Source organism: Triturus cristatus, chromosome 4_2 (assembly GCF_964204655.1).
Source record: "Triturus cristatus chromosome 4_2, aTriCri1.1, whole genome shotgun sequence".
In the NCBI taxonomy this organism is placed as follows: domain Eukaryota; kingdom Metazoa; phylum Chordata; class Amphibia; order Caudata; family Salamandridae; genus Triturus; species Triturus cristatus.
The window spans coordinates 795,140,023-795,160,249 of NC_140586.1; the positions used below are offsets into that span (position 1 = coordinate 795,140,023).

General features: G+C 46.2%; 2 protein-coding genes across 8 annotated transcripts in view; one reads left to right on the plus strand and one right to left on the minus strand.

The window, feature by feature from the left end:
• LOC146835058 (vitamin D3 hydroxylase-associated protein-like) overlaps positions 1-20,227 on the minus strand; it is a 686,483-nt gene that overhangs the window by 558,496 nt on the left and 107,760 nt on the right. The gene's annotated exons all lie outside the window — the stretch shown is intronic.
• LOC146835059 (uncharacterized) overlaps positions 1-20,227 on the plus strand; it is a 505,671-nt gene that overhangs the window by 129,945 nt on the left and 355,499 nt on the right. For 2 of the 7 annotated variants that reach the window (XR_014960680.1, XR_014960681.1), the window contains one exon: positions 20,033-20,076. The exons of 4 other annotated variants lie outside the window; for them this stretch is intronic. The gene's annotated coding sequence lies outside the window, so the exon portion shown is untranslated. Of the gene's footprint in view, positions 1-20,032; positions 20,094-20,227 lie in introns of those variants that run through there. One more of the 7 variants, XM_085602730.1, reaches the window with a different exon arrangement.

The window sequence follows — 20,227 nt, forward strand, 5'->3', positions numbered from 1 at the left end:
GCACGACCAAGCTAACACCTGGCTGCGCTAAAGGGGGTGTTATGTTTGCAGTTGAGGAGCAGAAAAGCTATCAAAGCTATATAGAATGGTTGTGTTCAGCTATGGCTATACATGTCATGCCGGACGCTTTATAATAAAAGAGCATGCAGCAGATAATAGTGCAAGACGTGAGGTAGACATGTGAAAAGAGCTGGCATCTCCTAACGATATAAATGGAGCAATCAGAAAAATTGCTGTAGTAGGAAAGACAGTCGATCAAACAATAAGCATGGTGCACCCTTCAGAAAGCATTTAAGTGCATTTAAGACACTGTCACTCATGGTTTCCCCTCTCTTGCCCCTGGCTTTGGACCTCTTCACTCTCTCCGTAGCCTCGATTTCCTTCCCCAGAATCTTGCTTCTTTGAAGCTTCAGAACCACTGTTTCTCTCACATCACTACTGGTTCTCTTATTTGTTCCCGTTTGAGCTTTTATACTGACGTAACATTTTTGCGATGGCCGCAACTTTGGGGATTGGAATGCAGTGAATCCTGCATTGCCTGTTGATTGTTTGCTAGGCAAAGTAGAGCTCAGGTCTCACTTGGAGATTATGGGATTGCCCGAGTGGGTCTGTATGAACACACGGTCCATGACTCCCCAGGAAGGGAGTCAAGGGAGTCAACAGCCTGGAACAATGACCCAAATAGCTGACAAGGAGTGGGGTATGGGGTGTGAGAAACCAGCCCCTGAAGTTCCCACAAGGTTGATGGGGTCCCTGAGGAGGAGGCACCCAAGGCAATCTGGGAGAACATTGCCACCATATGTGGCCTACCTGAGCTTGCCAGCGCGCAAGTTGAGGGTGTGCCCACCAGGGAGGAATTCTGCCAAATGCAGGAAGAGTGTCCCACTCTTGAGAGCTTGAGGTGATAGGCCTCAGCTCATGCAGCAGGTGAAGCCCCTGGGGATGACCTAATCTACTGGGAGAATTATCTTCCCTATAGTGAGCCTGAGGCTCCTGGTTCTGGGGCAGCCTGTGTGCTGGTGGTCTCCCAGTTTTACAGGATCTTCCTACTGGGTTTGGCTCATGACATTTCCCTGGCAGGACATCCAATGCAAGACAAGACTTTCACCAGGCTTGTGCCCAGAATGGAGACAGCCTCAGATGCATTCTGCAGGCCCTGTCCTACCTGCCAGGTCAGTGGGAGATTGGAGAAAAAGCAAAAAGCTCCCTAGATCCCATTATCAATTGTTGGCAGCCCCTTTGAAAGGGTTGGCATCAACATCATTGGACCTTGGGACCCCAAGACAGCCTTCGGCAACAGTTTTGTCCTGGTCTTGGTGGACCATGCCACCCGCTACCCAGAGTCCATCCCTCTGAGGTCAGTGACTGCACCTGTGGTGGCGAGAAGTCTGATAGAAATCTCTACCCATTTTGGTCTCCCTAAAGAGAAATTGTTTAACAGAGGCCCTAACTTCATGTCTGTGTACATGAAATCCATTTCGAATGAGTGTGGTGTAACATAAAAGTTCCCACAATTTTATCACCACCAAACAAATGATCTTGTAGAAAGATTCAACAAGACCTTGAAGGGCATTATTATGGGCCTGCCTCAGCCCATGAGGCATAAGTGGGATGTTGTCTTGCCATGTCTTCTCTTGGCCTACAGGGAGGTGCCACAGAAAGGAGTAGTGTTTAGCCCCTATAAACTCCTCTATAGCCACCCTCTTAGAGGACCTCTGAGCCTTGTCAAGGAACCCCAGTTCATTATGTAGAGCAGCTGATGCACCAGCAAATCAAGTCACACATAGGAGTGGGCATCACGTCACACAGTAAGTGGTCAACTACATGCTGGCCCTCTATAACCAGATGCACCGCTTCTGGAGGAAAGTCAAAAGCAATTTAGAGGCCAGCCACGAAGTCATAAAACTCTGGTCAGTTTCAACCGTGCCAAAAAGTGTGTGTCATGGAGACAGTGAACACCGGGCTCTCCAGGACTGCTGGAATGGCCCATAGAAATAAAGAAGCATAACGGGGAGGCCACCTACTTGGTGGCCCACCATACCCCAGGAACCCCATAAGGGTCAACTGACTCAAGCCTCACTTCAAGGGGTCCAAAGTGAGCATGCTTCTTTTGACAGATGAGGGAGTAGAAGAGGAGAGTGAACCTCTCCCTGACCTCCATGCAGAGGAACACAATAGGCCAGTGGAGGTTGTCAACCTCTTTTCCACCCTGACCCCAAAACAGCAGGCTGACTCTTACCAGATGCTGGGACAGTTTGCCTCACTGTTCCAACTCACCCCTGGGCTTACACATCTGTGTGTGCATGATGTTGACATGGGAGACAGTCCCCCAGCGAAGAACCAAGTTTACAAGCTGTCGGACAGGGTGAGAGCCAGCATCATGGAGGAAGTCTCCAAGATTTTGGCATTAGGGGTGATAGAGCATTCTAACAGTCCCTGGTCCAGCCCTGTGGTGCTTACACCAGAAGCTGCCCCACCAGGCCCCACAGCAGAACTCCGGTTCTGCATATAATATAAATTACTCAGTCACCAGGATTGATGCACACCCCATCATCCGAGCTGATAAGCTCATTGACAGGTTGGGCGCTGCCAAATTCCTCAGTACCTCTGATTTAACATCAGGGTACTGGCAGATTGCTCTGACTGAGGGGGCCAAAGAAGGGTCAGCATGTTCAACCCCATAAGGCAACTTCCAGTTTCAGGTGATATCCTGTGGATTAAAAAATTTCCATGCGACCTTCCAATGGCTGGTAGCAAGGTCCTGGCTGGTAAGGAGGCCTTATGTGCCGTCTACCTAGATGGCACTGCTGTCTATAGTTACATCTCGAAGGAACACCTCCACAAGGTGCTTCAGGCCTTGCAACAGGCAGGCCTGAGCATCAAGGCCAGTAAGTGCCAGATTGGGCAGGGGTCTTTGGTGTACCTGGGACACCTGGTAGGTGTGGGCAAGGAGCAGCCCCTCCAGGCCAATACTGAGACTATACTGTTCTGGCAACCTCCTAAAACCCAAACAGAAGTGAAAGCCTTCCTAGGCCTCACAGGCCACTACAGAAGATTTGTTAAGGGTTCTGGCACAATTGTTGCCCCCTTAGCAAAGCAGATTTCTAAGAAGGAGCCCATAATGGTGATCTGGACAGAGGATTTTCAGAAAGCCATTGATTCCCTCAAGCAAACCATGTGTACAGCACCTGCAATCAAGGCACCTGATTTCTCCAAACAATTTATCGTGCAAATGGATGTTTCCGAGCATAGCATAGGGCAGTTTTAGCACACCTAAATGAAGAGGGCCTAGGCTAACCGGCATCCTCCATTAGCAGGACGTTAATTCCACTGGAATAGAGGTGCAGTGCCATTGTAATAAAAGCTTTTGCTGTGGTCTGGGCACTGAAGAAGTTGGGAATGGACACCGTCCAGGGTCAGACCATGTCAATGCTGATGGTCTCTCCAGGTTTTTCTGCTTTAGTAAAGAGAACTCCCAAGGGGTTGGGTAGCTCTTCCCACTTTCAGCTGGAGGGTGTGTGTGAAACCTGACAGCCTAGGTTGGTCTTCCCCCCAACTTTTGCCTACCTCTTCTATGCCTCCTGCCATTAGGACTCTGTGCAGTTTACCACTGCTAACCAGTATTAAAGTGCTTGTGGTCTCGCATCTAAACATGGCAATATTGTCTCATCTCCAATTGACATATTTAAGTGACCTATAATCCCTAGTAAAGGGCACTCCATGTACCCAGGCCCTGTAAAGTAAATGCTAGAAGTGAGCCTGCAGCACTCATTCTGCCACCCACTTAAGAAGCCATCTAACCATGGCTCAGGCCTGCCATTGCAGAGCCTGTCTGTGCACTTTACACTGAACAGAACAGAAAATCCTGCCAACTCAAATTTTTTTAATCGGTGTAACTCTCATATTAACACAAAATCTAGAGCCCATATACAATAACAGCAAAACCTTCATAGCCAAACATGAACTGTATTCAGTGTATATTTCATTCTTTAAACAATTATCAAACAAATCACATATGCATATGAATACAGAGAACAACAATGTACAGCATATGCATTTGGATGTTGGAGAAGGAGCGTCTTCCACTTCTGCTTCGGTAGATGCGGGGAGTATGAGCAAGGGAGGCAGAGGCGGAGCATCGTCTTCTCAACTGTTGGTGGAAGTTCAGGCATTGGTTAATGTAGGAAGGTCCTTGGCTGTGTAGATCCTCGTGTGCATGGGTCTGAAGCTTTCATTGGCATCTTTTTCATACGGGAGCCAATGAAGTTGCCTGAGGTGAGGTGTGATATGGGTTCATCTGGGAAGGACAGAAATGAGTATGACTCAGGGTTCTGTATGGTCTGAAGACTTTGTAGGAGGTGGACAGTGATCGCTACATAGAGGGCATTGCCGCAGTCCAGTCAGCTGGTGACGAGGGCCTGTGTCACGGTGTGTCTCGGGTGTAGGGGTAGCCACTTGAAGGTATTACATGGCATGCGCCGAGTGAGGAAGCAGGTAGAGGAGAAGAAGTTGATCTGTGATTTCATAGTGAGCTTGCTGTCAATGATGATTCAGAGGTTTCTGCCGTGGTTGGAGGGAGTGGGTGCGGGCCCTAGGTCTGATGGGCACCAAGAGTCGTTCCATATATTGCTGCTTTTACCGAATATCAGTGCTTTCATCTTATCTGTGTTCAGCTGAATGCATCTTTTAAGTGTAATTCCTTTTGAGCCCTCCCAGCCCCGCACCCCTGTCACCAAATGCGTGACCCGGGACTCCCCACTCAATGTTAGGCCAAGTAAGGACACTGTTTGAGATAGCCCTGCTCACCCCCTTAGTAGCTTGCCATGAGCCGCCAGGCCTATCTCCAAGGCACAAGTGTACAGTATGTGCAACCACGCCCACAGCAACCCACTGGTGACACCACAAATGGACTCCATACGAGTTTGATAAAACGAGTATAAACTTTATATCAAAAGATATACGATCAGACCACACGATACAAAAGCCACCATATAATAAAGGCTAATATTCGTTCCGGCTGGCTGGTAGGTTCAAATCCCGGCCACCGCATTCACAATGCTATGCTGATCGCAATGCTAGAATCACACACGTTGCAATGAACCAACAATAGTGTGCTGTGTAACTGTACAATCCTGTGCTGGGCAAAGGAGAAATAATACAAAACGTAACAATACACACCGGTACCTTGCAATTGGAGAAATAATGCAATGTGTACTGCTAGAATCATGTACTGCACGATGAAGGAATAAGACAATGAGTCACACCCCAATCATGTACTTTGCAATTAAGGAATAATGCAGTGCGTAGCTACAATCATGTACTTTGCAATGAAGAAAAAATGCAATGAGGGCTGCTTCAATCCTGTACTTTGCAAGGGAGAGACAATGCAATGCGTAGAGCTACAATCCTGTACTTCGTTATGCAGAAATAATGTCAGGCGTCACAAGACAGTCCGGCAGTTCATTAACAGCAATATTGGCAAAGTGTATTACGACAGTCAGCCTCTTCAAAAACAGTTGCCCTCCACACGGATCAACGATGACATAAAGCACAGCTTCTCACTCTGGCCCCAGTACTGCCAATCCTTTGGTCAGTACAGGCCCCACTCTGAGCCGAAGCAAAGGCTCACGTCGCCAGAAGGACTGGGATGTCGAGAGAGTGTCCCTCTGAGCCGGCACTGCGCACAGGCAGTGATCCACGATACCTGGGGGTGTGACCCCACTCTCCTCTCCTCCTTTAACGGACTGGGCCTTCCGTGTAGAACTTCCTCATTGGGCCTCAGCGGCTCGGCCTGGCAGCTCAGCTCCTCCGGGGATGCCGGTCCAGGCCGCGACTGTTAGGAAGGTCTCAGGCGGCCACAGAGCACACGAACCCCACGCCCCTAAGATTATGTTACTCTGGGTGCACGTTCACCACAGCACCCTCTGGGTCTCCTCTGGCACGAAGCCACACACACAATGCTGATAAGTCCTCACATCGACTTCGAGTGCACGTTCACCAGGCATTCCTTCCTGTGGTCTCAGTTGGCACCAAGACACACACACTGCGCTGCAGAAACTCACTTTTTTCCGCTGCACATGATGATCAGCCGATCACCTCCACAGTCCCAGGTTGCACTAAAGCATGCACCTTGCTTCACTGAGACTTACTCCAACTCCGGTGCCCCGATATCCAGGAGCTCTTCACCAAAGCCTTTGGCCGCACCTCGACACGCTCACCGTGTCCGAGCCTCACTTCTCCTCAGGTGCACTCAATGACCAGGTGCTCTTCACCAGCACCTCCTGTGCACCCCTACATGCACCCTGCGTGTCTGAAACTCACTCCACTTACGATGCACACGTTGACCAGGCGCTCTTCACCAACGCCTCCTGTGCACCTCGACACGCACCCTGCGCGTCCGAGACTCACTTCACCTTAGATGCACGCGCTGACCAGGCGCTCTTTATCAGCGCCTGCGGTGCACCACGAGACGTACCCTGCGTGTCCGAGTCTCCCGTCACCTCCGATGCACATGATGACCAAGCGCTCTCCACCAACGCCTCCTGTGCACCACGACATGCACCCAGCGTGTCCGAGATTCGCTTCTCCTCCGTGTGTCCAAGATCACAGGGCACACCTTCCGAGGGTCTCAAGCTGCCACAACACGCGCTCACCGCGCCGCTTGAAACCTCTCTGGAAACTTTTATGTTCCTGTGTTTCCAAACAGGATGCTAGCTCACCTCGGGCCCTTGGGGTAATAAGACACAGCACAAAGCACAATCTTCTTCAAGCAGGGGGACCCAGCACACAAAGCACAGTCCCAAAAGCCTCTTCCTTGGTTAAAACAGCAAACTGCAGACCAGCCACAGATCATGAAGCAAGGGTTGGTCCTTCCCAGCAGTCTCTTCAGTTGTTCCTTCCTTAGCAGAGGTTCCTCTTGACCACGAAATGGGTCCAAGCCTTTTCAGTCTCAATCTCTTTCTATTCCAACGTTCAGGGGTCTCAGCTCTCATAGTTATACTCCTAAATGTCTTTGAAGTTCGTTGTGCTCAGGGGTTCTGGATGTCTCCCTCCCAGTGTCACCCTTCTCCCTTTGATACTGGGAGTCTGGATCCTCAATCACTCAGCAGGAGATGGGTCAATTGTTTTATAGCTGCAACCCAGGCCTCTTCACCTCCCGGGGTTTCTCTTACGCCCCCTCTCCAGATGCAGGTCAGCCTGGTGCTATCTCAACTCCTCCCTTCTCAGATCCAAACAGTCAATCCACATTCAGCAGAGACACACAGAAATGCTTAAAGCACAAAACTCAGCCACTTTCTAAAAGAGAGGTTTCTGAACACACAGTGACAAAACAACTTTCAAGAAAGATGTATTATGACATTGAGTTCATACATACTAAACTTCTCCTCTCCATTTTATTCTTATGGGAAACTAGGTTAACAAACACAATACCCAGCCTCCCCCATTCTGTCATATGGGCAGGATGGCCTTTCACCAGTGAAAAAAACTAAATGGAGTGTTTTTCACTGTCAAGACATAACACACACTCAGTATATGTCCCGCCTTTTACTTACACTGCACCCTGCCCAGGGGTTGCCCGGGACCTACCACAGGGGTGCCCACTGTGTATGCAAAAGGGAAAGTAAGGCCTGACAAGTGGTTGCACTTGTCAGGACAACATGTTAACTTAGCAAACTGCACGCAGGCCCTACACTGCAGGCCTGAGTTCCCTTCTCTGCGCGCCTTTGCATTACTAGCCCTGGCACGCACAGTGCACATCACTAGGGACTTTACCAGTAAGGCACACATCCTAATCATGGCCAACCAATTACCATTGTACTTTACACAGGGAACCCTTGTACTTCGACACTGATCAGCAGTGGCGAAGTACCCAAAGCATCTAAATTGGCAACTCTATGTCAGGAAAACATAGTTAGTTTAGGGAACTAACCAAAAAGGCTGAGTCCTACAATTGCCAATTGTGAAGAGATGGACTTTTCAATTTTGGAGTCTCTGTGGACTCACAACTGATGGTGAAGTTGGATTTTAAATTGCACTTCTGAAAACTCCACTTTTAGAAAGTTGGCATTTTCTTACTTTAGGCATTTTGTACCTGCTGTCTGTCTCTGAATACACATCTGGGGTGGGTGATAGCTGGACTTGTACATTCCTTTTAGACAGCCACACTCAAAGCGGCTTAGGTATGACTTGATGGGCCATCCAAATCCCGATGGGCCATCCTGGTCAGGATGGGAGGAAGGAGCTAGGCACAGCCTCACACTTACTCCTGAATAGGCTGTGCCCTGTCCCCACACAAAGGGCTGTATGCACCCTGTAGTACACCTAGAGCCAGGGCAGGAAGGGAGGACCTATGGGCACTTCAAAGACCTTTCTTTGAAGTCTCCTCCACTTCAAAGGGACAACTGGGTATATGTTCTGGACCTCTGACACCAACGTTTCAGTACACTCCTGGACCTGTGAAGACTCTGCATGGAAAAAGGACTGATGTCCTGCTGAAGGACTGACACTCAGCTGGAATGCTGCTATGCTGGACTCCTGCCTTGCTGTGTTGCTCTGCTGCCTGCTATTGCCCTGCCTGGGTGAGAAGGACTGGACCTGCATCACTTGAACCCAGAATGATTTTGAGGGCTTGCTGGATTGCCTCCTGATTTAAAGTCTCAAGGACATAAAAAATATTGAACTTACCTGCATCTGCACCTGGCCACCAGTGAGTCTGCCCTGCCAACTGGCTCCACCTCAGTCCTGGAGCCTTGGAAGTGAGGTCTAAGGTGCTTCTTCAGCCTATCCATGCACCCTCATCTGAACCAGTGCATATTCAGCATTGCAGAGATCAAAACCGGCACATCTTCTCCTTTGCATAGATTGGAACCATTGCATGGGCGTGGTTGCTTGGAGTGGACCTGGTGCTTCACCTTTGTAGCCAGCACATTGACCTCGGAATCAAGGCATCCTCTGCTACAGGAGCAGAACTGACAAATTGCATCCAGGACCAGCGAATGACCCTCAGAACCGATGAGTCGCTGACTTTGTGAGGAGAAAACCGACGCATCACTTTCTGTTGAGGGTTCGGAACTGATGCATTGCCTCACTGCACCCCACATCGCCCTTGACTAGGACACAAACCAGGATCAAGGTACTTTTGTTCAGCTGGCCTATGTGGATCCCTGTATCAAGCCTGCGCCCTATCGCGGTTGGCCTGAACCTTTCGACTTTGTCCCGGTCCAGCACAACTAGATATCCCAAATAGGCGCTTATTGCTTTTAAGCACTATTTTACTAGATTACTACTTAAAAAGTCATATCTCAAGTTCTACTTATTGAATATTTCTCATTTTGGTCTTGTTTTGTTTAGTAAAATAAGTTATATTTAGCAACCCTGGTGTGGATTATTCCTGTGTGGTGTTGTCACTGTTTTACTGTTTAAAGTGTTGCACAAATACTTTAATTTAGGGTTTGCATGCTTCTTACCCTGATTAAGATTGTGGTCGCTTCCTGACCTGGGCTCATACTGTAGTCAAGCTACAACCCAATTTCTAACATAGATGGATGCCCGATCCCGGTGTTGTTGTATGCAGATGATGCACTTCTGTTTACCAGTACAGCGAACAGCCTTTAGGATCTTTTGAATAACTTTACTATCAACAATTTGGATCTTAATGTTAATCTTACAAAGACTTTTACGATGATTTGTGGCACAAACAATACCAAAACTCGCCGACACATAATAGAGGGCTCTGTTTTACGGCAGGTTAAAGATTTTACTTATTTAGACATTCCTTTTATCTATTCACCTACTTGGTCCAAATGATTAGTGTTAGATCTCAACAGTTAGAGAGACCGGTGGAGACTATTTTAAAATTTTCACCGAAACCTGGTCATACACCTATAAGGGAAATGCTTACTTTGTATACAAGTAAATGCTTGTCCATTGCTACATATGGCCCTGTTTTATGGGGATATCAGAATGTTGATCAGCTACAGAAAAGAGAGAACAGATTTGCCAGAAGACTTCTGGCAGTCCCACAAGTTTGCTCTACTTCTATATGCCATGGGGAGCCAGGTCTCTCCATTTGGGAGGACCAAGTGAAAATTAGCTCACTCCCATTGCAGATTTCGATTTGGCAGAAGCGGGAGCTGTTCCTCACTCAACAGATTAGTAAGGATTGTCTACACCTGGATAAGGCTAATCACGTCCCATGGCTAACATTTGGTTAAAAGGCACGCAACATTTGGTTACCTCGGGTGGTTAGAGGCTTTAATTATTATTAAACAAGCGACATCACTAAGCTCACACTTGGGCAAAGAATGGTACATGGCATACCTAAGTAGGGTAGGTTATCCCAGGACGTTTATAAAACGACAGTAAGCTACCATCTTGATCTCCTTGCTAGGGGTGGGATGGAGCCTTATCTGGGGAGGGTTATGAGCCCCCAGCATAGATTCTTTTTTAACATGAATTAGGCTAAACATAGTGCACCTATTTGTGGCGTTTCCAAATGGAGAAACTTGGAAGGACGACCTCAGTCTATGTCCTTGTGATACTCATTCCGCAGAAAGCGCATTGCAATTTATTATATTTTGCAATCTTTCCTCTGAGCCCAGGAAACGAAATCTTTTGTCCTAATTACGTGACTACAAGATTATGAGGGTCAAGCAAGCATTAAGAGGTTTGCAACAATTGTCCTCTGATTTGATATGTGTGAATATCTTACATTTTATTTTAAGGGCTGTAACTATAAGAAATGACTCCGTTGCTTAAACATGATAAGGATCAATATGTATACAAGCTGTGGTATGCTTTTAATGATTTTTTGTAAAATATTGTTTTAATCCATTTTATTAACTTTCAAATGTTTTATTTATTGCTGTTGGTTTTAATGAATGTACTTTTATGGCGGTTTTTTAAAGCCAAATAAAGTTATTTTAACTGAATGACTGACTGAGTCCCACTGTACTCTGTCATTAAGGTGGGGCATATGGTCACAGGTTCTGGGGTGCCCACAGGGGGCAGGATGTATTGTGCTGTTCATTACGTTACAAAAGGGGATGGTGATGGACGGAGCATCAGAACCAATCAAACACTCACACCCAGTCAACAGATCTGGGTTTGATCCATCACCGTTCTTTAGCCCACTCTGCCACCCCAGTTCAGACATGGCCATATGCAAATCAGTCTGACCCTGTGCCTCATGGGAACAGTCCAGCCCGAACTGCCAAGCCATGCCTTCCCTAGACCGGAAACAAGCTTCCTAGGACCGGTTTCTGGCATTTCAGCCATCTTCAGCCAGGCTTGCTCGAATCCAGTGGCAAAGTGAGCAAGGGACTCAATGTCTGAGAATACCCTGCCAACTTATGGCGAACAAAGCGGTACAAAAGGGAGTGGTGATGGACGGAGCATCAGAACCAATCAAACACTCACACCCAGTCAACAGATCTGGGTTTGATCCATCACCGTTCTTTAGCCCACTCTGCCACCCCAGTTCAGACATGGCCATATGATATCAGTCTGACCCTGTGCCTCATGGGAACAGTCCAGCCCGAACTGCCAAGCCATGCCTTCCCTAGACCGGAAACAAGCTTCCTAGGACCGGTTTCTGGCATTTCAGCCATCTTCAGCCAGGCTTGCTCGAATCCAATGGCAAAGTGAGCAAGGGACTCAACATCTGAGAATACCCTGCCAACTTATGGCGAACAAAGCGGTACAAAAGGGGGTTTTGATGGACGGAGCATCAGAACCAATCAAACACTCACACCCAGTCAACAGATCTGGGTTTGATCCATCACCGTTCTTTAGCCCACTCTGCCACCCCAGTTCAGACATGGCCATATGCAAATCAGTCTGGCCCTGTGCCTCATGGGAACAGTCCAGCCCGAACTGCCAAGCCATGCCTTCCCTGGACCGGAAACACGCTTCCTAGGACCAGTTTCTGGCATTTCAGCCATCTTCAGCCAGGCTTGCTTGAATCCAGTGGCAAAGTGAGCTGGGACTCAACGTCTGAGAATACCCTGCCAACTTATGGCGAACAAAGCGGTACAAAAGGGGGTGCTGATGGACGAAGCATCAGAACCAATCAAACACTCACACCCAGTCAACAGATCTGGGTTTGATCCATCACCGTTCTTTAGCCCACTCTGCCACCCCAGTTCAGACATGGCCATATGCAAATCAGTCTGACCCTGTGCCTCGTGGGAACAGTCCAGCCCGAACTGCCAAGCCATGCCTTTCCTGGACCGGAAACAAGCTTCCTAGTACCGGTTTCTGGCATTTCAGCCATCTTCAGCCAGGCTTGCTTGAATCCAGTGGCAAAGTGAGCAAGGGACTCAACGTCTGAGCATACCCTGCCAACTTATGGCGAACAAAGCAGTACAAAAGGGGGTGATGATGGACGGAGCATCAGAACCAATCAAACACTCACACCCAGTCAACAGATCTGGGTTTGATCCATCAACGTTCTTTAGTTCACTCTGCCACCCCAATTCAGACATGGCTATATGCAAATCAGTCTGACCCTGTGCCTCATGGGAACAGTCCAGCCCGAACTGCCAAGCCATGCCTTCCCTGGACCAGAAACAAGCTTCCTAGGACCGGTTTCTGGCATTTCAGCCGTCTTCAGCCAGGCTTGCTTGAATCCAGTGGCAAAAGTGAGCAAGGGACTCAACGTCTGAGCATACCCTGCCAACTTATGGCGAACAAAGCGGTACAAAAGGGGGTGGTGAAAAAGAGATATCAAGCAAATAATGCATATAGTCTGAAAAAACTAACCTACAGACAAAGACATAGACAAAGTCAAGAAGATAGGCTAACAAAGACACAAACAGTGAGACATTTGCAAAGAGACAAAATATGCCAACAGAGGTCCAGCAACAAAAACACAACATAAATAAAAAGTGGAAATAAGACAGGAGAAATATAGATCACATACTTCCAAAGAGAAACGAGTAACAGTCATCAGAGAGATAGAGAAAATGAAATCACAACACCATAAAAAAGTTACATATGCAACCTACCCAATGCAAAGATATCAAGCACAGAACACAAACTGTCTGAGAAACTAACTTACAGAAAAATCATAAACAAAGTCAAAAGGATAGGCAAGGAAAGAGGCGCAACGTGAGACAATCACACAGAGACAAATATGCCAACAGAAGTGAATTAACAAAACACAATATAGGAAAAACATAAAACAAGACAACACAATTAAAGATTACACAAATTCTTGGAATTTCAAGAAGGATAATGTTGTTTATAACAAATTGAATAGGCATACTTTTTGGTCACGTAACAATATCAAGGCTTTGGGATAATGTCTTCAAGTAGCAAGCTAGGGCCCAGCTGATCAGTCATCAGATGATCCTATTTGGTATGAAAGGCAGTTGATCTCCTTCTATGTCTTTGGGAGTAAAGATAGAGGTGAGAGAGGTACATTACCTATTAGGATCTCCTAGGGCATAAAAAAGGTAAAGCATGAAATAAATTCCATAGTTAGGAAGCAATTTAAATTCTTTACAACCTCAAGGCAGGGTAAAATCAATCGCTCTAAGCGTAAGAGAACAAGACTGAAGGTGGCAGAGCGCAGAAAGGCGGAAAATAGAAAGTGGATTAATTTGAGGGAAGCTGCCACCTCTAATGCTTCAAATATTTTTATTAGGCTATCAAATTATCCAATGCAGTAATACAATACAACAAGCTTTTGTTTCACTAGATACATTGAGAGAAATTAATTCAGCTTAAGAAACATTTAGTATTCAGCAGTTTAGTATTAAGTTGTCAGCTGTGGCACGATGACTATACCAGCGAGTATTTCGGTCCTCCATGATGGAGCAAAAGGAAATTTATAAAGATAAGAAGAAAATTAAGTTTGGGAAGTCCAACTTGGAAAGGGTAGAGCAAAGAGGAATATACATGCGGAAAGCATGATTAGGAAAATGAGAGATACTGGTTAGGGGCTGTGAGTAAGTACTGTGAGGCCAGATCATTTGCAATACTGATCATGGGGCTATGAGTGATTAGCATGAGGCCAGATCCCCCACGATATTAGTTAGGTGGCTATGAATAAGTAGTGTGAGGCCAGATCCACTATATGCCCTGTTGTTGCATAAGAAGAATATGTTGTACCATAAGTTTTCCCTCTACAGCATTAGCTGATACGCTTAAGTTCACGGTCAATTTGATCAGTCTCTTGCAGGAAGCAGATATGTACCTGTTGTCATTTGATGAATGCATATAGAGTATCGATTTTGCGCTGTATGTATCCCCCGCACATTTAGGGTTAGAAATATGATGTTACGGTGATGGTCCATGTTGTCATGTGAATTACGTGTGTGGTTTAAAGCTCCCGCCCCAGATCCCTCTTACTTGCCTGGACAGGAAGTTTTGAATAACTCCTATTTTCTGGGGATTAAAAACAGGGTACAACCAATAATGTTTAAACTGAAACCAGGGCCTGCAACCAATGGCTGCACGCCCAAACATGTGGTCTAAAGATTGACTCTTGAACTAGGGGGAAGCGACAATGCACTGTGTAGTGACAACTGTGAAATGTAGGGGTAATGGCCAGGAGACCCGCAAACTATATCATGCTACATGTATATGAGCGGTTGAGCAAGGTGCACAAAGCTTCAAATGCCAAACTAAATCCGTTGCCTGTGGTGTGACAGCTGTTCACTGTTCATACACATTCCATAGTTTTGCCAGGAAGATTAAAGAATATTAAATATTCAGGTCTCAAATGTTTTGCTTCACAGAGAGGAAAGCAGAACATTGTTGCTGGGTCAGCTGTGTATAGTTGGTAAAAATAGAGACTCAGCTATTCTCATATTTGAGAGTAGCAGCATGTCTTGAGGCCTGTATAATTGCATCTTGGTCTTTAAATTGATGCAGCTTCGGGACTAATGGGCAGAGAGCTGTCACCGGTCGGGGCTTACAGGCGGGCACAAGGTGAGCACGTTCCATGAAAAAGTGAGGGGGGGTTGGCGTTGGAGTAAAAGCCTTCACCCAATCCTCCAGAAAATCAATCATAGATTGAGAACCCTCTGAACTCTCTGGCATGCCTACTACGCGGATATTATTTCTTTGGGCTCTTGCTTCTGCATCCTCTGTTCAGTATTACAATGGTCGCATACTGTCCTGCAAATCAAGGGAGGTCTTTACCTGGTCTGTAGGCTGCGGTACCATATCTGAGACATTGCGTTCAGTTTCTGTGACTCTTGGGGCTAGTTTCCATTGATGCTCCCGAAGGACTCCAAATTCCACCCAGATTTTCTCCATTTGTGACTCCACTGAAATGTGTGAAGTGTCTATGGCTTGCAATATTTCGTCTAAGTTTTCAGAGTCTTGTGTTGACTAACTTGACAGGGGAGCTTGGCCACGACATCCTGGTGAACATGGTCCTGGGGAAGGTGGCGAGACTGACTTCTATGTGTTTTAATTATGCCCATAGTGATGTTTAATTCCAACTGTAAGCCACATTAAATATGTCTTGCCTTTTCAGGTCGGTAGGCAGAGCTTCACCAGAGTATGGCTAATGCTTCAAGACAGGCTTGTGTTTCATGTATTAGGCCTTTCTTTGACCAGATATTTTAGGCAGATGAAGAGATCCCATTGTTCATCTTGGCCACCTCTAATGATACAAGAACTTATTGGGCTCTAATAGTAGAATATTCTGAACTGTAGAGAAGGCGTCTTCAAACTGGGTGGTGGTCCCCTCTAGGGGGGCCTCAGTGATCCCGGGGGAGGCTCCAGACTTTGGCCAAAATGAGCATCGTGCTGATAACATCGCTTTGTTTTCTGGGGAAAAATGATCTTCAGTAAGCCCCTCTGTATTGGGCCATCACTAATATCATTTGTCAGTTATATCCTGGCTGGGAGAAGGTTTCAAGAGGGAAGCGACTCCAAATATTCTTCAAAACCCCCACTCCCATTTCTAATAATCACACTGTGGATACTTTCACACGTTAGAAAGGCCTGCCTGACCAGAATAGTATGTTTGGCAGTCATGTATTTTAATGCATTTATAAAACGTTAACAGAACTCAAATACAAACTTGAAATAAGTACATATTTAAACATTGGCAGTTTAATAGAATAATAGTGAGAGGGGGTGTTTTTATTTTCACTGGGAGGGAGGCGCGGCATTAAAAGGTTTGAAGACCACTGCTCTAGAGTCACTGCTCAAGCAATCTCTATATCGGATGATGTTTAGACTCAGTATATTTCTGAAATTATATGCCTGTAACTCTAAAAGTTGTGTCTTGCCCATTTTAAGTTGAAGCAGATCCCTTGGAAATATATGATCCACCTTCTGGTAAGGAGGTTGAGGAATTAATCAAAGGTGCAAGAACTTTGGTTGCCATGGGCCCTGATGAATTCCCAATAGCACTTATTAAGAAGAAGGCTTCCCTATGGGCAATCTTTTTATGTCCATTGTTTCAGCATTGCTACCTGCCTGGTGATATTCCATCTTTCTCGAAGAGAAGCTTTATTGTTTCCCTATACAAGAAAGGACTGACAACTTCTCCCACTAGTTATAGACAAATTGCCCTTCTGAATGAGACAGGCAAATTATTTTCCAAAAGCATCTTACTCCATCTCCAAGAATGGGAGTTTGGTAATACTCTGTCCTGGGACTACCTCTTCAAGGAAATAAGGACAATTGGTCTGGGTAGATAAATCCTAGCCTACACAAAACTGCTATATACCACCCCCGCTTCTCAAGTACATATTTGCCGCCTCATCTCTGCCCCTTTCCTAGTTTGTTGCAGCACATGTCAGTGCTGCCCCTTATCCCCAATCCTCTTTGTCATTGCCACAGAGCTATTGACTCACCGACTTCAGTCATAAGAAAAACATTGGATCATTCCCCTAGATGACACTTTGCGTGCAGTGTTGTTGTACGAAAATGACTTACTACTCTACCTCCAAGACACCACAGCAAGCATCGATACAATATCTGCAACCTGCTGAGACTTCGAGGAGGCAGCGGGTATGCGAGTAAACTGGCTGAAATTTGCATGTCTTCCTCTTGCTGTGAGATGCGCCCCAAAAGGTCATTCATGTGGGAGGCGTGCAATGGACATGGGTGGGAATTGCAGTCCCCTACATCGGCATCTAACTGTACCATCCACAACAGGATTTATTTGAGGGCAACATGGGGCAAGTGTTCAAAGCCATCAAATGACACACACAGTACTGGCCGAGTTTGCTTTTGCCCTTGCAGGCAAAATTGCCCTCTCCAAAATGACTGTTCTCCCACACCTGCTATACTATTTTGTTAATGTATGGGTATACCCCCCACATGATTTTTCCAGGATTTAGATTTGATGGTGGGAGGTCTGCTCTCTGATGAGTGACAGCGGGTAGCTCTCAACAAACTACAGCTACCGGGTGGGCTCAGTGCTCCATCCTTCTAATCCTACTACCTTGCACACAACTGCAATAGGCATTTCACTGGTTGGCAGGCAAGAACTTATAAGAAACTAGTACTTGGAATGGCCTACTCCCCCTTGACGTTCTTCGCCAGTTCCTACAACCCATAGTCAAACTACATCTCTTCTGGTTCTTACACGTCAGGGTAGCCTGGAAATGCCTAGCCTCTTGACGCAACCCTACTTCCCCTCTATCCCCCTCAGGGGCTTCCATGACTCCCCGGATGCTTCACATCTGATTATCTGTATACATGGCATAAACAATCCATTGAGACTGTGGGTAACCTCTTTCAGAACTGCCACGACTCACATTTGACCAACTGAACCAAGACTGCGACATTTTCCTGGGCCAGGTCCTCCTATATAGACAACTATTGGCAATGTTCCAGGCTTTCTGGCATACAGTGGAAGAGGAGCCCCCCCACCCTCACCATCGTACATACTCAGCATACCATGTAAGCAAGGCACCACCAGGTTACACGGTTATATAAAGACACCAGGGAACACGTGGGAACCACCCTGACATACCTACGCCAAACATGGGCGGAAGACCTGATGGTCCTCCAAAGCATCTTTCATAATGCATGATTCAAGAGCAGAATCTTGCATGGGGTGCGTGATGGCGCCTCTGCGTGTGAACATCAGTTTCAAACAGAATTCAATACGATGCTATAGATGGGGGATAACCCTAAACCCCCTAAGCAGACCGAAGTCTAATACAAGATTAACAGATACACCGGCGTACTCGCTTGGCTCACCCCACACCTTATTTGACGTGCTTTGACTGTGGTACTTACCTATTTCTACTCGCTGCTTCTCCTGGGATTGAATTTCCCTTTTACAGCCGGGACGGAATTACAACCGGCGGAGTGATTTACTATTCCTGCCCTCTTTGTCCATTAGCCCTGAAGAAGTCGTAGGGTTCACACCCTGATGAAACATGTGTTGGCTGGGCATTGATCACCGATTAAATCCACAAAGAAAGAAAATACGTCATCGGATCATTGTTTTATTGACTTCTTTGTTCATTACATACAGTAATTCATACTGCCGACTCTTTAAACGTGTGCACAGGTTTTCTGTTAATCATGATTCAAGAGCATCCAGTACATGATACTAGGGCATATTTCACACATTCACGATTAAACCGAATACAGCACACCTAACATGACCCATATGCCAGTCCCAAACAGCCGGGTTTCAACACATGATATGGTCGTGACCTAGTATTGCCCACTATTGGCACACCATACAAGATAACATTGCAGCTATCAAAGAGCTTAGTACACTGAAAACCTGGAAAGCAACTACTCTGGGAATTTTTAAAAGGGAGAAGAACCATAAAGTTGTCTGGCTGAGCGTATCCTCACCTTGCATCGGAGAACCGAACAGACTCCAGTGATTTCCCCGTGGTACAGACAGCTCCTCCATTAGAGGGAAGTAGACAGCACCACCCTTAACTGGATACAAGCCCACAATTTCTGTAAGGGACCCATAGCAGCATCTGAGGACACCATGCTCACCCAACTTCGAGAATTGACTCAAGAAGATCCCCCATGATTCCCCTTCATCAATTTATTTTCACTGATGCCCTCCACAAGACCCACGGCTCCTTCCTATTACCCCACTATATGTTGTGAACCTCCTCTTCTTAGTCTCTATTGAGAAGAAGACCTGGCTGTCTGAGTGGCTACCACCCCAGACACCGTTGCTTTCTGGAACCTCCTGCCCACACTCTCCCCCGATTTCCTCCTTTTTTCCTCGTTTGTGCCATCACCTTGTTAACCCCTTCCCATCGCAATTCCCATCATCCCCCTTTTCTCCTCAATCGTTATTTAGAAGATCACGCACCATACCACATAGTATTGAGTCACCGGGACAAGCCCAATCTAATCTTCACAAGTTAAAGCAACGTCCCTGTGAAAGGTTCCCGCAACAATGGACATACCATACTGTTGCGACTATTTGAATGCTGAAACTATAGTAATGTATAACATGGAATTCATGTCTCTGTGAGTACTCCTAATAATGCTCAAACAGTTTTTCATGTACAGTCTCCTTTTCAACACTGCTATGCTGCCACCTATTATTTCAGTGCTTATAAACCTCAATACAAGAATTTAAAAATATTTTTAAAAACAGAGGACCTCTGACAGCTAATATTGGTTTTAATATGAATTGGATGCTATTATTTTGCCAGTTCTGCCAAGTATCTCTTCAATGTTTAGGTGTTTGAATATTGTATTTCAGGTATCAGTAAAGTCATCAAGGTGAGAGGATATGGCAAGGACTCTGGTGTGCTTGAGATGGAGTCACACATTTTGAAGATTTTGGATTCGAATAACTCTGATAGGTGTTTTGCAGTGTAGTTGAGATGCACATAGGTTGCTTTTCTGAATGCCAAGGTTTGACCACGCATGGAAGATGTTAAAGATCTTCTTTGCCTCAGTACTACATTTTTTGAGGAAGGTTTTAGTGACCCTATTGATTGCCCTGTCATAGCTTTTTCTATAGAACTGAAGGGAATGAAGACATGATGCCACACTTCTTCTGTCTCTTGTTCTTCCAGTTTTATAATTTACCATAGTTTTTTAAATCCTTTTTCATGAGTTTTTTTTCAGAAGCTGTAAAAGAAGAAGTGATGAGCATATCAGGTAGGGGCTGTGTGCACACTGCAGCATGTCCTCTCAATGCCTTCTGTGAGCCAGTACAGTACTGCCATATAAATCAGAAGGTGGATTTCTAACCCAATTATCAAATTTCGATTTGGACGTATGATTTGACCTTATTGCATGGCCTCTATCT